We start from the raw sequence: 15,976 nt of genomic DNA on the forward strand, positions 1-15,976 counted from the left end.
AACAGTAACAGAGACTGAATTCTGCTAAATTGTCTTCTTTTTCTGTTCTTGGAAAACTGTTTCCTGCCTCTGCTCCTGGTATGAGCAGTCACCCAACTGCTAGCAAATAGCAATACCAAACATAAAAGCTATTAAAAACTCTAAGGGAGTAACACTCTCATATGGGCAAAATATAAATGGACATGTTCACCACATATTCAGAAAGCATTTTCATTTGTTCTTGCAGTAAATTGCAGGACTTTGTAAGATTTCAAGTTTAGTTAGCTATACCCTTAATTGGAACTCCTGACAACTGGAACTCATAATGCAGCTTTGAAGGAAAAAAAGTCAAACATTAATTTTTATTTTTTTTTTTCTTATCCATCAAAACAAATCTCTCAAGAAGGTCTCCCAGGATTGCCTACTTGACATCCATGGTGATATCAGGACCTCAAAAATTGCCAATTAAATAAGATAAAAAGTAGAATAAATGCAAAATCATAATAAGCCCACTGTTATTTCTATTAAGAAAAGCTTGTGTTATTTAAGCATCTGCCAAGAAAACAACAGATATTTTCTGTTCTCTTGCTGGTCTCAGAGCAAACACAGCCTAATTAATACATTAAAAGCACTATTGTTTAAAGTACCAACAGACTTCATAATTTCATTTTCCTCAATTACAGAACAATAAGGTGTCATATGCACATATTTACAGATCACAAATTTGCTACAAGCTGCAATTACAGGTTTTCAACAGTATGACAAATCTTAGACTGCATCTGCAATAAGATGTCATAATAGTACATACGTAGAGGTAGGATTTTTAAAATTTATCTAAAAAAACCTAGCAGGTTCATATATCGACATACAGACTCTGTATGAAGACTCTGCAACTGAAAAGTACATATTGGTGATCAGACTCTGAATTAAGTAACAAATTATCATCAAGTGGGTTTTTGGGGAGCCTGTTTCAAGCCACATCAGCTTTTACTTACTACATTTTAAAAATAGATCAAATTTATTACAGGAAAGAAAGAAACAAAAGTGCTGTAAGAAAAAAAAAGAAAAGAGAAAGCTAGTGAAAAAAATCAAAGGTAACTGTTGCCAGATTTCAAATGAGCATTTTTAGGAAGTCTGGGCAGGGGAAGGGAAGAGCTTGGCAGGTAGACAAAGGCCATTTTTCCCTCCAGCTTTCAAATGAGCAATAAACTAAAAGCTATTCACTTCCATCTCCCACATAACGTAGCCACAGTCAAAGCAATGACTTCTTTGCTCAGATGAAGTGCCCTTTAAGCATGCCCTAGATTTGCAATGAATTCAGTGTGATTTTAGCTATACAACTTCCACTGACTTAAATGGAAAATGCATGACAAAAAGACCAAGCAATTTTATATATAACTTCTTGAAGTGATCGCTGCACTCATAAGTCAGGTTTTGGAAACTGTAGGGCATCTTTTTTTTCCAGTTCATACCACCAGGAAATTGTAACACACAGCGTTTTAATTTAAGTACATGCATATAAAGAATTACAGTAACTGTACTTCAACTATAATAAATACACCATTTAGGTGATTAAATAAGATGGGCTACTACTAGCCAAGTAGTTTGCTCAATTTATTTCATAACATTAGATCTGAAACAAAATTAGCTTCCCCTTTTTTATTTCATTATATAGAAATACCCAATAAAAATAAGATATACATAACATAGTAGTTGTTTCTTGCATAGATCCCAAGGGAGAAGCTTTCAAATCTACCTTGAGCAGCTAACTCCATATTGATGAAATGCTTCTATATTACCTTCTTTACCTGTTTATACTTTTCAGAAAAAGGGACTGTGATTACTTCAGGGAAAATATGGAACCTTTAAATTAAGGTAAAGGGCAAAAAAATGGGGGAGTTTGTTTGTTTGCATGTTAAATAACACATGCAGGCAAATACTTTGAAATAAATAATACCATCAGTTTGGTACTGTTCAGCTACTGTTGAAGCGATGAGAAGTACCCATGAAGTCAATCAAACTTCACGCATGAATGAGGACAGCATAATCAGTCTGCTAAAGTAGATCCTTTATTATTATTTTTGCATAAGGTCAAATACTAACTTAGAATATTTAATATTTTAAGAAATATTCCCATTAAATACCAAATTTATTTTCAAAGCTATTACAGCAGTGGAAGTCATTTGATAACAAGTCTTTCTTCATTACCGAAGCATTAAGAAATCTTAAACTTCCGTTAAGTTGCTTATCTTTTATAAAGTTCCCCTTAAAAAATGGAAATACCTTCAGACAGAAAGCAAAACCTAAACTAGAGATAAAGAATCATTTTTCCTAACTATTACATATACTTAGGTGTCGGATATAATTTTGTCTAGCTTTTATTAAGAGTTAGACTAAAAATAACCACAGGAGAAATCAGTGGGAAATTAAACAATATAAATCCAAGACACCATATGTCTGCAGATCAAGACCTTAATCTTGCTGTCATGGCTATCACTACTACCTTTGAATTGCCTATGGTAGAAAATCCTAAGGTAAAAGTACAGCTAATGCTTTAGAAGGAAACTATGGGAATGTTACTTTTATCTGTTAGAAGATGGAACAATATGAGAAATATTCCTTATTTTTCATTGCTTCAACTCTGTAGTTAGAATAATAGAATACCAGCTTGGAAGAGACCTCAAGGAAGAGAACAAAGGTCCAACCTTTCCTGGCAAAAGCATGGTCTAGACAAGATGGCTTAACACCCTGTCCATCTGGCTCTTATAAGTGTTCCACATTGGGGAATCTACCACTTCCACGAGGAGATTATTCCAATGGCTGATTGTTCTCATTATGAAAACTTTTCCTCTTGTATCCAGCCAGAATCAGTCCAGAAGTAACTTTGACCCATTATCCCTCATCTTTTCCATGTGACTCTTTGTAAAAAGGGAGTCTCCATCTTCCTTGTAGCTACCCTTTAAATAGTGGACCATGGTGACAAGGTCTTCCCTAATCCCTTTTTCCTCTAGGCTGAACAAACTCAATTCTCTTGGCCTCTTCTCACACAGTAGACTTCCCAGTCCTCTGACTATCTTTGTGTCCCTTCTCTGCACCCTCTCCAACGTGTCCACATTTTTTTGGTGTATCAGAAATCAAAACTGAACAGAGCATCCAGGTGTGGGTGCTGAGCAGATATACAGCTTGTTTACACTGGAAACACTAACAAGTATAAAAAGGCACTAATAAAGGTACTTATAAAAGTACTTAAAAAGGCACTTATAAAAAGTAACTAAGAGAGAAAATAGATAACTAAGAAGGGGGAAGCATATGTATTCACCATGCAAGAGGGTTTTAAGTTTAAAAAATCCTACAAATATATACATCTGTAAATACACCCTACATATTACAGACATGTTTATGTGTGTGCACATTTACTTTACAACCCTCATTACACAGTAATCCATATCCGGTGACCCTTACATGACATGGATTCATGGGAGTCCTTCATTGCAAGCTGCTTCTTTCTCTGGAGTGGACAAATTCAAATAGGTATAATATTAATAGTACAAAGATCTTTGAATTTCATCATTCCACAGCACGAAGGACACCACAAGATAGGACTATCAGGAGTCCCTCTCACCTACAGATCAGTGAGTCACCTCATCTGAGCAACTTATGGGTTAAGAAGAAAGTGGTTTAGGAAACCAGTGTTGGCATCCCAAATCACGTTGACAGGCAGCACTTTGCTCTTCAGAAGCTGTAGGACCACACTTGAATTCCTCAATAAGAAAAGCAGGTCACTGGTAAAACAACTGTGAGGGAATGGTTATTGGAGGCTACATTTCTCCTTGAATCAACATACTAGCACGTTTACTTTCCTCCTGCATCTACTGTCAAGATCACAATATTATGAAAACTTTAGTAATACCAGTCTTAAAGTAATAGCTGTGCAACTTTTCAAAAGGCATCACGGCACAGGTTCTCTGCTAGAACCAAAATGATGTAGAAAACACTGCAAATTTGCTTTTCTCACAACAGCAATAGAAAATAAATGTCTTTCAGTAGCAAAGGATCAGTGAATTTAAGAGGTAAGACCCATGACTATTAAGCCTATGTCATGCCATTTATCTGGATGATAAACCCACTTGGATGAATGTTCTCTGGAAGAAACCTTCTAGGCAAAAGAGAGCTGACATCCCAGGCTTTCATATTATGAATATCCTGTGGTATACTGGGTCACTGGAAGTTTCCACCTCATTCTCTAAATCATACTGTAGCCCAGTTTTCAGCCTACCAGGAAGGTCTTCATGTTTCTACCTAGAGAGCAATGAAGCTGATGAAATCTCTTCCTAAAGGGATCAGTTCAAGTGAAACTAAATGGAAGCCTAAGTAAGAACTTGCCCTTCACATTAGCAGCTCTCTGTAGTCAGGCTGTGTGAATCTGTTGGCATGAATCTGCTTCATCCAGAATACTGAATGCAAATGAGCCTAAATTCCAAAAAAACATGAAGAGAGCCCAAAATAGTTTTTGCACTTTTTGAAGTACACAGATTTCTAATTTTTACACATTTTCTGACCAGAACAAGAGAGTTTGTGGCTGCATCCAGAAATCATAATGCAGCTTGTATTTTAAACACAGCTGAAGGCTGGCTCAAAACATGGCTGATGCTTGCAAGGCAAACAGAGCACTCATGTGCAAGTGTCATTCCTGGGGAGAGATTAATTGTTGGTTGGATTCAGTGATCCATATCACTTCATTAGGTTTCACTGTATATGTAACAAATGTATATCCTGTCTTCAGAGTGAGTAACAAAATAAAGAGGGGAAGATGCTGCTTAAATACAGCTAACTTGCAGATTCAGAAAGAAATAAAGGAAAGTGCTGAGACAATAAAGAGAAGCGAAAGAAAAGAAGTTGAAGTTCATTGAGTCATCTCTTCCTAAAGTATAGTGCTGAAGTAAATGTTAGAGAAGTTGCAGGGGTTTGGGTGGACTTTTTTGTTTGGTTTTGCTTCGTTGGTTATTTTTTGTTTGGTTTGGGGGTTTTGTTTTGTTCTGGTTTTGTTTGTTTTGCTTTTTTTAAAATCAATGTGCAGCTTATCACAACCATGCTTAGATTTGAACTGCAAGTCCTTCCTTAGTCCTTGGCTCAATTTAGTGGAGCTGGAAACCAACAAGGCCAATTCCTTAGACCCCAGATTATCAAAGACATGAAAGAAATGCCTCAAAACAAGAGCTGTGCAGATAGTGCAAGCAGTGAGCTGAGGCCGATGAAAGCTGTTTGATCTCCTCTGAGAAGAGGGAAAGAACTGGCCAGGAATAAGGCATATTGGTAAGACTGCTGAGCAAAGATAACACTGGCTGTGCTCCATCTTCAGAGAAAAACAATACAAAACAAAGAAATAAACCAATGCTCTTCCAGTACACATCAACTGTCCTCTGCCTCTCAAATGACTAAAGTCAGCTGGAAAAACAAATTCAAAAGAAATTAAGGGACAGTTTAAGCTTTATAAATTTCACAAGCACTGTGGGCAATTTGAAATATATGACCTTTAGGGTAAAATACCTGCTTAGTGCCCACTTTGCCATTACCTCCAACCATCTTCTTCAACCATCTTTTGTTACCATTACTAAGAAAAAAAAAGAAGACACTGTGTTGGAACGCAGTTCCTTCTTCAGAGAGTATTGTAGAGTAAACTGAGTGGACATCAATTAGTCATCCCAAAACACAGACAGATGCCACAAATTTTAAAACACTGTGCAGTTAAAGAGACTATTTTAAATTGCTCACATATGGTGCTGCAGTTCACCTCTAAGAAAAAGCCAACAGTTTTCAACCACTTGGTTTTAAACAACCTCACAATATCACATTTTCTTCTCTTCTTCCTTGAAGAGATGTGCTCCTACAGTCATATAATTCTCTGAATTGTCTACAGATCTTTGATTGTGGATGAAAGCCTGAAACTATATGCTTTATTACATTTAAACAAAAAAAAACCCCAACCAAACTAAAAAAACCAAACAAAAAAACAAAACAAAAACACAACAAAAAAACCACCAAACCACAACAAAAAAAACAAACCCACAAAACCCTAAACCACAATAGCAGAATATTGTGTAAAGACAAATATGTTTCTTGAGTATTTCAGAATGATGGTAACAGTTTTTATCATCAAAAGTGTGAAAAGTTAGTATTTTCTAGTTGCCCCAAATAATTGAATCATAGAATTGCTTAGGGTTGGAAGGAACCTTAGAGATCATCTAGTTCCAATCTCCATGCCACGGGCTGGGACATCTGCAGATTTCTCAAACACCCTTCCAATTTGGTTTTGAACACTGACAGGTATGGGACATTCACAGTTTCTGTGAACAACCCATTCCAGTGTCTCCTCACCCTCATCATAAAGAATTTCTTCCTAGTATCTAACCTAAATCTGCCCTCCTCCAGCTTGAAGACATTCCCCCTTGTCCCATCACTATATACCCTTGTAAAAAGCACTTCTCTGGCTTTCTTGTAAGGCCCCCTTAGGTAGTAGAAGGTTTTTATAAGGTTTCCTCAGAGTCTTCTCTTCTCGAGGCTGAACAACCCCAACTCTCAGCCTTTCCTCAGAGGAGAGGTGCTCCATCCCTCTAATCAACTTGCTGTCCCTCTCTGGACTAGCTCCAAGAGGTCCATGTCTTTGCTGTTCTGGGGACCCCAGAGCTGGGTGCAATACTCCAGTGGGGTCTCACCAGAGCAGAGCAGAGGGGCAGAATCCCTTCCCCACCCACTCTGCTTTTGATGCAGCCCAGGACACAATTGGCTTTCTAGGCTACAAGTGCACATTGCTGGGTCATGTCCAGCCTCTCATCCACCAGCACCCCCAAGTCCTTCTTGGCAGGGCTGCTCTCAGTCTGTCCATCCCCCAGCCTGCATTGATACTGGGGGGATTCCCCAACCCAGGTGCAGCACCTGGTACTTGGCCATGTTGTACCTCATGAAGTTCCCATGATGTCAGCTTCCAACCAGCTACACTTCAGTCACAACATGTATGATTTTTCCAAGCTATCAAGTACTCAATGTAAGCAACTTTCCCCCACAATGATAACTGTTTTGTTGTTTCTAGACCACAAAAATGTTTAAGGAGAGAAGATTTGGCCCTGAGATTAGTTCAGTTGGTTAGAACATGGTGTTAATAATGCCGAGGTCACTGGGGGTTTTGATCCCCATACAAGCCATTCATTTAAGAATTGGACTCAATGATCCTTGTGGTTCCCTTCCAACTCAAAATATTCTGTGAAATTTGTGAGTGTATTGACTGTTTTTTGACCAGCATTTTTATGTTTCAGAAGGGTTCAACAAAAAACAGTGTCCTTAAAGATTAAATAAACTGGAATATGAAATTACATTATGGTTTATAAAAAGAATTTAAAGTCCTGCTGAAGGAACTCTGGCATCCTTTTCTCATCTCCCTGGTTTCTTAATGACACCTTAATGAAGCTTAGAGATAGGACTAGTTCTATTCAATTAAAACTAACATTGCTTGAAAGGGAATTTGATTAAGAATAAGGAAGGTCATATGACTGGGACTACAGATACCTGGGTCCTGTCACTGTCCTTCTTAATTCACCTTGTGTAAAGAATTTTTTCTCTTCTCCTCTCCATTTGCCTGTCTGTAAACCTGGAAATTAAAGAGAAGGAAGAAAAAAAAATGGTACTGACCTCTGTTAAAAAGTATCTGAATGCTAAAAATACTTTTTTTCTTTCAAATGATAAAGATGCAGACATTTCAGGTAGCAGGGGTCAGAATGGATTTTAGACACATTGATTTGCATATCCAACTACTTACATATGCATTAACATATGAACATTTAAATCAATGTTATCAACAAGCATAGTGCAAGGTTGAGTTCACTTCAATGTAAGCCCAAAGTCATTCTAACATTTTGAAGGAGCTCCCCTCATTTCTGTGCTGTTAACTGCACGATACATACTAGTCTTCTTTCTTATGAAAAGAATTTTCCTTCAACATGAATACTTTTTTAATTGGAGGTAAAAATTACATTTTCCAGAACCTGTGGGAATAAAAACAACTGGCTTTTTATTCTCTTTTTAATAGATAGAATGAAGTGCCCTGAAAATAGCGCTTTGTTTACAATGACAACATTAAACACTGCAGGAAAATACAGATAGATAAATGCAGTGAGATAAAGTCCTCTAATTAGAAAGTAAGCTGTATTAAAACAGACAGTAAACTATTCTACTGGGTCAGCTAGTGAGGAGGTACAAATCCCCACTGTTCTGTTTATTAAAAAAAATTATACAAGGGAGAATTTAAATAATAAGTATCATAAACAATACTAAGTTTTTAACATATGTGCATTCTTTATTTTATATATATATATATATACTCTTAATAAAGAAACAAAATAGTCTGGAGTGTTAAGCCTAATCCTTAAAACCACTACATTGCTGAAAAAGATCATACCCCAGAAAATGCATTTTGCTGGCCTTTCTCTATCAACCAGAAATCAACTATCTTTCTCTATCAACCAGAAACCTTGATTTAGATGTGAAAATGGTACTTTTGGCAGAAACCTAAGCTTTGCACTGTATAAAGTCTGATCATCAAAGTCTGTCTTTTGGCTCTGGAAATCCTACCAGCTGTTTAACCATAGTGATTTCAATATCCAATTTAAAATAGCATTTCACTGTCAGGTAAGATCTTATGTGTCTACTGAAACCTTCGTAGTTCTGAGTGACTGGATAAGCTAAATACTTACAGCAGCACATCCTGTAAATGATATTATGCAACCTTATTATATTCATTCATTCATTCAAAAGCCATGTCTGAGCAATGCAGTGTATCTTTGCCACTAATTAAGATAAAAGAGCCCTTTTTCATTTAAGGGGGACTTTGCACAGGCAATTCTGAACTTCATATTATAAGAATTACAGCAGAAGAGTGTTGAAACTTCATACTGAAAAGCCTTTACCTTTCCTCTTTAAGGTCACCTTCACAAAACTAGCACAATGGACTTGGTTCAATCCATATCAATTTTCCGTTAAGATTCTGAGTTGATTCCATAATCATATAAAAACAAGCTCAATACACAATTAGAGCTAACTGTTGCCCTTGCCACTGAAATGCACAAAGCAATTTGTAAAGAAAAAGAAAAAGTATTTTTTCTTTTCAGAGGTTCACTGCCTAGAAAGGTATTTTCCATAGTAAGTGACATTTCTCAGCATAATTCTGAGAACTAATCAGATTGGTTTCAAGAAAATGTCAAACCATAACCCCAGGCAGTGTTCGGAAAATTAAACTTACATTGCATTCAATTCAAAGGAAATTAATTATTTTTTTTCTAATAAATGCTTTTCTGTATATTAAAAATGAGTATATTTGGCATTTAATGTAAGTATGCTTTCCATTACAATTAGTTTTACTGTCTTTAATATCTTCAGTGTGATAACCAGAAACTTTGATTCTAATGTTCCACATAACAGGCGAGCAACAAACATATTTCTGATACTGTTGCATTTTTAAAAAAAGTCTTCTACTTGATAGACAGTTTGCACGAACTCACTTTCATATGAATTTATAGCTTTCCTGCAAATTCTGCACAGCACTTTGAAAGACAGGACCAGAGACAAAATCATGTATTTTGAGCACACTCAATGAGCTAGAGACCTCAAGCGGCAATATTGTGGAGCAGAGAAGATATGGCAAACTAAAAAGATATTTTACTTTCCCCTTGCAACATAAATGGAGTTAGAATCAAATGTGATGTGGGGAGAAAAAAATGGGATAGGACCAGATACCATAACACACAACTGCTAGATTCCAGATAGAGAGAGAACTAATTACAAAATAATGAGAAACTGACAGCAGTAGAGAGAGCATCCCTGTAAAGAAAGGTCAAGTAACTACCAGGTGAACCTGTGCTGGATTCAGGTGTCAGTCTCTTCTCCCAGGTAACAAGGGAAAGGGCAAGAGGAAATGGCCTTAAGTTGTACCAGGGGAGGTTTAGACAGGATATTGTGAAAAATTTCTTCACTGAAAGGGTTATCAAGCTTAGGGAAGTGGTGGAGTCACCATCCCTGGAGGTATTTAAAAGATGTGTAGATGTGGCACTGAGGGCCATCGTTTAGTGGTGGCCTTGGTAGTGCTGGAGTAATAGTTAGACTCAATCTTAGATGTCTTCTCTAATCTAAAAGATTCTATGATTCTGTGAAATCCATATGGTTGTGAAAACATCATGCTCACATGTACAGACAGCAGCAGAGCTACCTCACTTGTTTGTCAGAGTTGTAAACTGTCAAGTGGAAATGCAATTATCACCAACAGTCTCACCCTGTTCACCTCTCTAGCAGATCAGGATAAAGGTCCACTAGTGGGAAAAATATGTTGTGCAACTCTCCAGTAGCTGACCTGAGATTCCTAGTCTGCCCAGTAATTTGCTTTTGAATCCTCTCATCTCCACTGGCCTGATGTAACAACACCCCCACCCCACCCCTGCCAACCCCAGCGTCTCTCTTGGGGTTGTCCTGGACCTTCTGGTCACTCCAGCAGCCAAATCCTTCACATGCTCAGCACACACACACTTGGTTCCCTTACTTAACCTACTCACCAGTAGTGTAATGTTGAAATGGCCTTCCCTTACAACCCATGACTTTCCCCATACTCTTGAGCAGAGACCCTATACACACACTGCAATGGGTGCTCACAGCAGTCAGTCAACCCTAAGCCATGGGGATGATGGGATGGCCCTGGGATGGGCCAGAACAGAGGAACCTTTCTCTGAAATAATGGGGTTCCCCATCTGCTGCCACTCCTCTCTGTTCCTTCACGCACATGGAGATGTGTCCTTTCTCATATAACTTTGTATTTTGAAAGACAGAGTCATCAAATAAAAAAGTGTAAGAATAGACATGAAAAAGTAAAGCATGGAATAACAAGCCTTGCATGATTTTATTTGTATGAAGTATGGAATATCTAGAACCAAGCAGGTGGTAAAAAAAAATAGTTACACTTTAATCTTTATTTAACAGTTTATAAATATCTAAACCATTGTTTCTTCCAGCAAGCCAGTCTACTGATGAAAATGTTCATGGTTTCCACATTCATATTTGCTAGGAATCAAAGACACTTCTTCCCCCTCTGCATCAGTTCTCAGCCTACCCCATTCCATACTAAGATACTGGTTGCTCTCACGTTTGATTTCTGTCCAGATTTTTTGTTTGATTTTTTGTTTTGTTTTTTTTTGTTTGGGGAAGGGAAGAGCTGTGCCAAGAGACAGCAGCACCTTCATTTGCTCAGTTTTTCAGGGGATCTAAAGTGTAGGTCCATAATATTTTCAAAGACAAATGAGAATGGAGGAAAGAAAGGTAAGATGCCTGCTAACCTGTTGCTTCCCACCTTTTCATGTCAGGGTTGAATTCACTTCCCACAAGGAATTGTAATGGAATGAGGAAGACTGCAAATTTTTACATCACTATTCAGCACCTAGCCACAGAAAAAGACAATTATTTCCAAACATGGACTTTGTCCATTCACCCTTCCCAAGTACCTAGGCTCAAGGATTCTGGCCATTTGGTTTTAAACATCTAAGCATTTAAAAAGTTAAAATACATCTCAACTCACCAAAAATAATGCTCATTACATGACACAGAATTACACAACTGAAAGACAATCTCTCTTTTAATATGCTTTAAATAAAATAAAATTATAAAATAAAGTAAAAATATCATTGTGTTGTTTTAAACAAAACTTGAAAGTCTTTTTCCACAATTGCTAGGGAAGAAGCCAAGGCTTCTCAGAAGCATCGTCCTATATAGAAATAATCATGTTTTAGAACAAATGTAAACAAATTTTTTCTAACCAGTAGCATTTTAACTCCTTTTAATATGGAATAGGAAACTATCAAACATCAAATATTTTCTCATCTGACCTGTGAAAACACTTTATTCAAATTTTAAATTTGAAGATACTATTTTCTCCTCTCTGGTAAAGGACAGCATGTTAGGCATCATATCAGACGTTTCTAGCAAATAGGCAAAATAGGTCATTCTCTTGAGAAGCTCAGTGAAGCACACAGTTGCTAGATTATTTTACCCTACTTGATTGATCTCAGTGTTTCAGGTAGCAAAATATTCTGAAAAGCCTCTGGCAATTCTATATTGTGCTAAAAATATGAAGGCCCTTAAGAAGTATACACAGACTGATACAAAGTGTCAAAAGTGAAGCCTGAGCGAACACTCAAGAGTAGATGTCAAGATGTCTATAGCATATTTTATTTACCCTCTAATAGGACTTCTATGGCAGTTTTCTCTGCTCAGAAATACGCAGCAGTCTGCTGGCAAACACAACAGTACTTTCACATTCACAAAGTACACAAGCACCAGAGTTACAGGGTGGAGCAAGTCAAGGGGTTATGTACCACTCTGTGTAGAGCAGCAGCTGGCAATCCCCCTGAAGAAAAAAAAACGGGACAGCTCTTCTGGGTTATGGGATTGCTTCTGGGGCCAAGCTTTCTACTCACAAAATTCTCCTGGTGTCCCAAGAGCTGAAAGGGAGGGAGAGGTAAAAAACACCGAATATGTCCTGTTTTCCTCCTGTTACTCTATACCCACAAACACTATCCTGAGAGTAGTAAAAACCATGCTAAAAACAAGGCAACAGTAATCAACAAAAGTAAAACCACACAACCTGGGAACTCTTCAATCCTGTGCACATGGCCCTAGACATTTAAATAAAAGAATGTGAAAACCGTTTGTTTTAAAGACCTCTTAGGCATATTGCCATTCTTGCCAAGGGAAATTAAATAAAGTTTTACACTATTCTAAATACTCCATAATCTGGGCTCCAAATGCTCTCCTGGTTACAAGAGAAAGGCTTGGTGTTTGACCGGAGTGCTAATAAAAATAACCTGCAAACTTCACACACAAGAAAAACTAAACAAGGATTGCTAAAAGCAGTATTTAAAGATCTCAAAAAGTAACTCTCTGCATACCAAATAAAGAGTGAATTTAGTGATTTTCTAGGCCTTCTCTGGATAGCATTCTGTAGCAAGCTCTTTGAGTTCAGTATATCTTTTCTTAATATCTAGAAATCTATCACATTCTTCCAGATATATGTCAATTCCTATCTGTTTTAAGTACAGTACACTCTTTTTCACCAGAGGTCTGCAAAGTCATACCCTGACCACCTGGGAACAGCTAACCCATCTTCTCACAAACTGTAGATCAATAAACTCCCCATATTTGCCTGATACAGAGCAACATTTTGGGTCCACAAAACTTTCCTGGCATCAAAAGGCAACTGGAAAAATCTAAACATTCAAGGATGAAAGTTTTCCTGAGCTAAGCACTACATCTTGTTTCTTTCACTATCTTTGTAGAAGGTATGAATGATTAAAACAGACATGCACTTGCTACAACAAATGTACTTCATTTTCAGCATCAGCAGGGGACTTCGACTGATTTTCACAGAATCAAAGGCTAAATGACGTTGGAAAGGGCCTCAGAAAGTCATCCAAGCCAACCTTCTCCTCAAAGCAGGGTCAGCCATGAAATCCAACCAAATTGTTCATGGCTTTATCCATCTGGGTCTTGAATACTTCCAAGGATAGGGGCTGCCCTACCTCTCTGGGTAACCAGATCCACTAGCCAGCTGTTTTCATGGTAAATTTCTTTTTAACCAAAATCAAAATTTTCCTAAGCTGCATAAATAATGTTGGATTTAATATTTGCAGTGACAGTGTACGATGACAATTACTTTTTTATGTTAAATCTGTAAGTTTTCTATATATAGTTGGTTGGAAGAATTTGTTTTAGCTGATTTCAAACAGTATTAAACTTTGGTATTTAAGCTACTCATTTTTAGGTGACCAAAAATAGTGCCATGTTTAGAAGTTCTTGTTGAAAAAACTAATCTGTCACTATCACAGGATGGATGATTTTATGGAGAGTTCTAAAAATGACAAATGTAAGGGAAGTTGGAAAACAGAGATATATCTTAATAATGCTTTACCACATGGATTCCATTGTGCCAGCTATCATCATAAAAATGAACCTGAAAAGGAAGGTTTAATGTACAGCTCCTGAAGAACCTCCAAGAGCAGCCTAAACCAACCAAAGGCTGGTAAGGAATCATTAAAACCTGAAATTGCTACAGTTGTGGACAAGGGAAACCCTTGGAAAACACTGGTTTAAAAGGTTGAGTCTCACACTTGGAACCATCTGGACTGGTAATATCCAATACAGAAATCTCCTACAGGAGAAAGGAAATACCGCAAAAATTATGTATGCAGTTTACAAATAGGCCCTTTAACCAACACAGGCCTGTTATTCCATGAGTTATCTGAATTCTTCATTGCTGCCAGCCATATACAAAAACAAAATCATATGTCTCAAACAGGATTTGAATAATCCAAAATATGTTACCTCATCTACCTTGCCAAAAACACATCACTTCAGAGGCTACCTACTAAACTGTGAACCTGAACAAAAAATGCAGCAAACAAAGAACAAGAACACACCTGAAGGGCAAATCCCCCTTTTTAATAAAGGTTTTAATTAGGTTATCTATTGCAAGTAATAAAAAATAAAAATAAGAAAGTATTAGATTATTTACTTGAGTAATTTATTCACAAAGACAAACAAAGCACCTGTCTGCAAATAGATCAGAATAAAAAATTTTTAGAAGTCCTATTAGTGTGAAAATGTTTGTTTCTGCATTTATCACTCTCTACTCTCATTTATTTCTAGCAAGGTCAAATGTCACTATCAGGCTGTGGTAGTGATCTCTTCACATTAACGAATTGCTGAGAATGTTTCTACTGTCATAAGAAAAAAGGTCAGTGAATTATCAATACCTAAAAAAAACTTCATACATTCTTAAGGATAAAAAAATGAAGGAAAAAGGGCACATTTGTGTTGTTCAGGATATTCAGAGATTTCAATGTAGACTACAAATTAGCAACAACATGATTAAAGTATTCTCTGATTTCAAACACAAAATTTAAAGGACTAAGGTTAGAGGAACACATACTGTCACCATTTCCTCCCTCCAAGTGTATAGGAAAATACATACTCCAAATACATGCTGGAGCCATAGCTTTGGCTAGCCATTTAAACAGAGTATGAAGTAAAATTCTCAGAGACCTTAATATCATCCCCATGTTCTGTGAAGATTTGTCAAAAACAGGATTCCTTTGATTTAAAAAGGTTGTTCAGGAAAGCTAAGATACATACAGAAATATGGTTCAAAACTCATGACCTGGAATGAGAACACACTATCTCTCAGTCTACAAGAGCTCTGGAGGAAAAAAATATTTGAAATCACATCATGCATCCAGTTGTGAATAGGTATAGGTCCTGATCTGTGAAAACAGATTTCTCTTCAGAATTACATAATGACTACATTATCTCTCTCATTTATAACCACATAAAGTGAGAAACATAAAGGGCATGTTGTTGTTTTTTTCTTTCATAGCCATTCAGGGCTAATGGATCAGAGTCCCATTCAGGATATATATTTGGAACTTTGTCTGTTTAAATTACTGGATTAAGGTTTATACCCACTATTTTGACTTCATTGATTTCAGTGTTGTCTCATATTAGAATGTCCTCTGGAGTACTGACACATGGACTTTTAAAAACAATTTTATTATACTTAGACCTAGACCACTTACAAAGAGGGGATTACTTTTCAAACTTACAAAATGCAAACAGTAATAACTTCTACTTGTGTAGCAGTTTCAGTTTACAAATGAAACATGATAAAAAACTTGCATGTTATTACTTTTACTACAAATTGTATTGATTTAAACCTTAGAGATGTAAGCAATCAAATATGCACTGGACTAAGCTACAGTGAAGGCAGGGGGAGTGTTCCAGATTTACAGAAGCACTTACATACCTAAAATTACTAACATGGGAAGAATTATGCACGACTTCTATCCCCTCAAAGCCAGGACAGATCATCTCACGTATTCTCATAGTAAAGGCTGCCTGCCTTCACACCCTGAGGTAA

At 37.0% G+C, this 15,976-nt stretch overlaps 1 protein-coding gene across 8 annotated transcripts in view; it reads right to left on the reverse strand.

Moving 5' to 3' along the window:
* Positions 1 to 15,976, reverse strand: part of CTNND2 (catenin delta 2) — a 629,651-nt gene that overhangs the window by 549,855 nt on the left and 63,820 nt on the right. Inside the window, exon 1 of one of the 8 annotated variants that reach the window (XM_050327993.1) lies at positions 7,540 to 7,558. The exons of the other annotated variants lie outside the window; for them this stretch is intronic. The gene's annotated coding sequence lies outside the window, so the exon portion shown is untranslated. Of the gene's footprint in view, positions 1 to 7,539; positions 7,559 to 15,976 lie in introns of those variants that run through there. 8 annotated transcript variants of the gene reach the window in all.

Source organism: Myiozetetes cayanensis, unplaced genomic scaffold (assembly GCF_022539395.1).
Source record: "Myiozetetes cayanensis isolate MyiCay16 unplaced genomic scaffold, myiCay2020 scf1, whole genome shotgun sequence".
In the NCBI taxonomy this organism is placed as follows: Eukaryota; Metazoa; Chordata; class Aves; order Passeriformes; family Tyrannidae; genus Myiozetetes; species Myiozetetes cayanensis.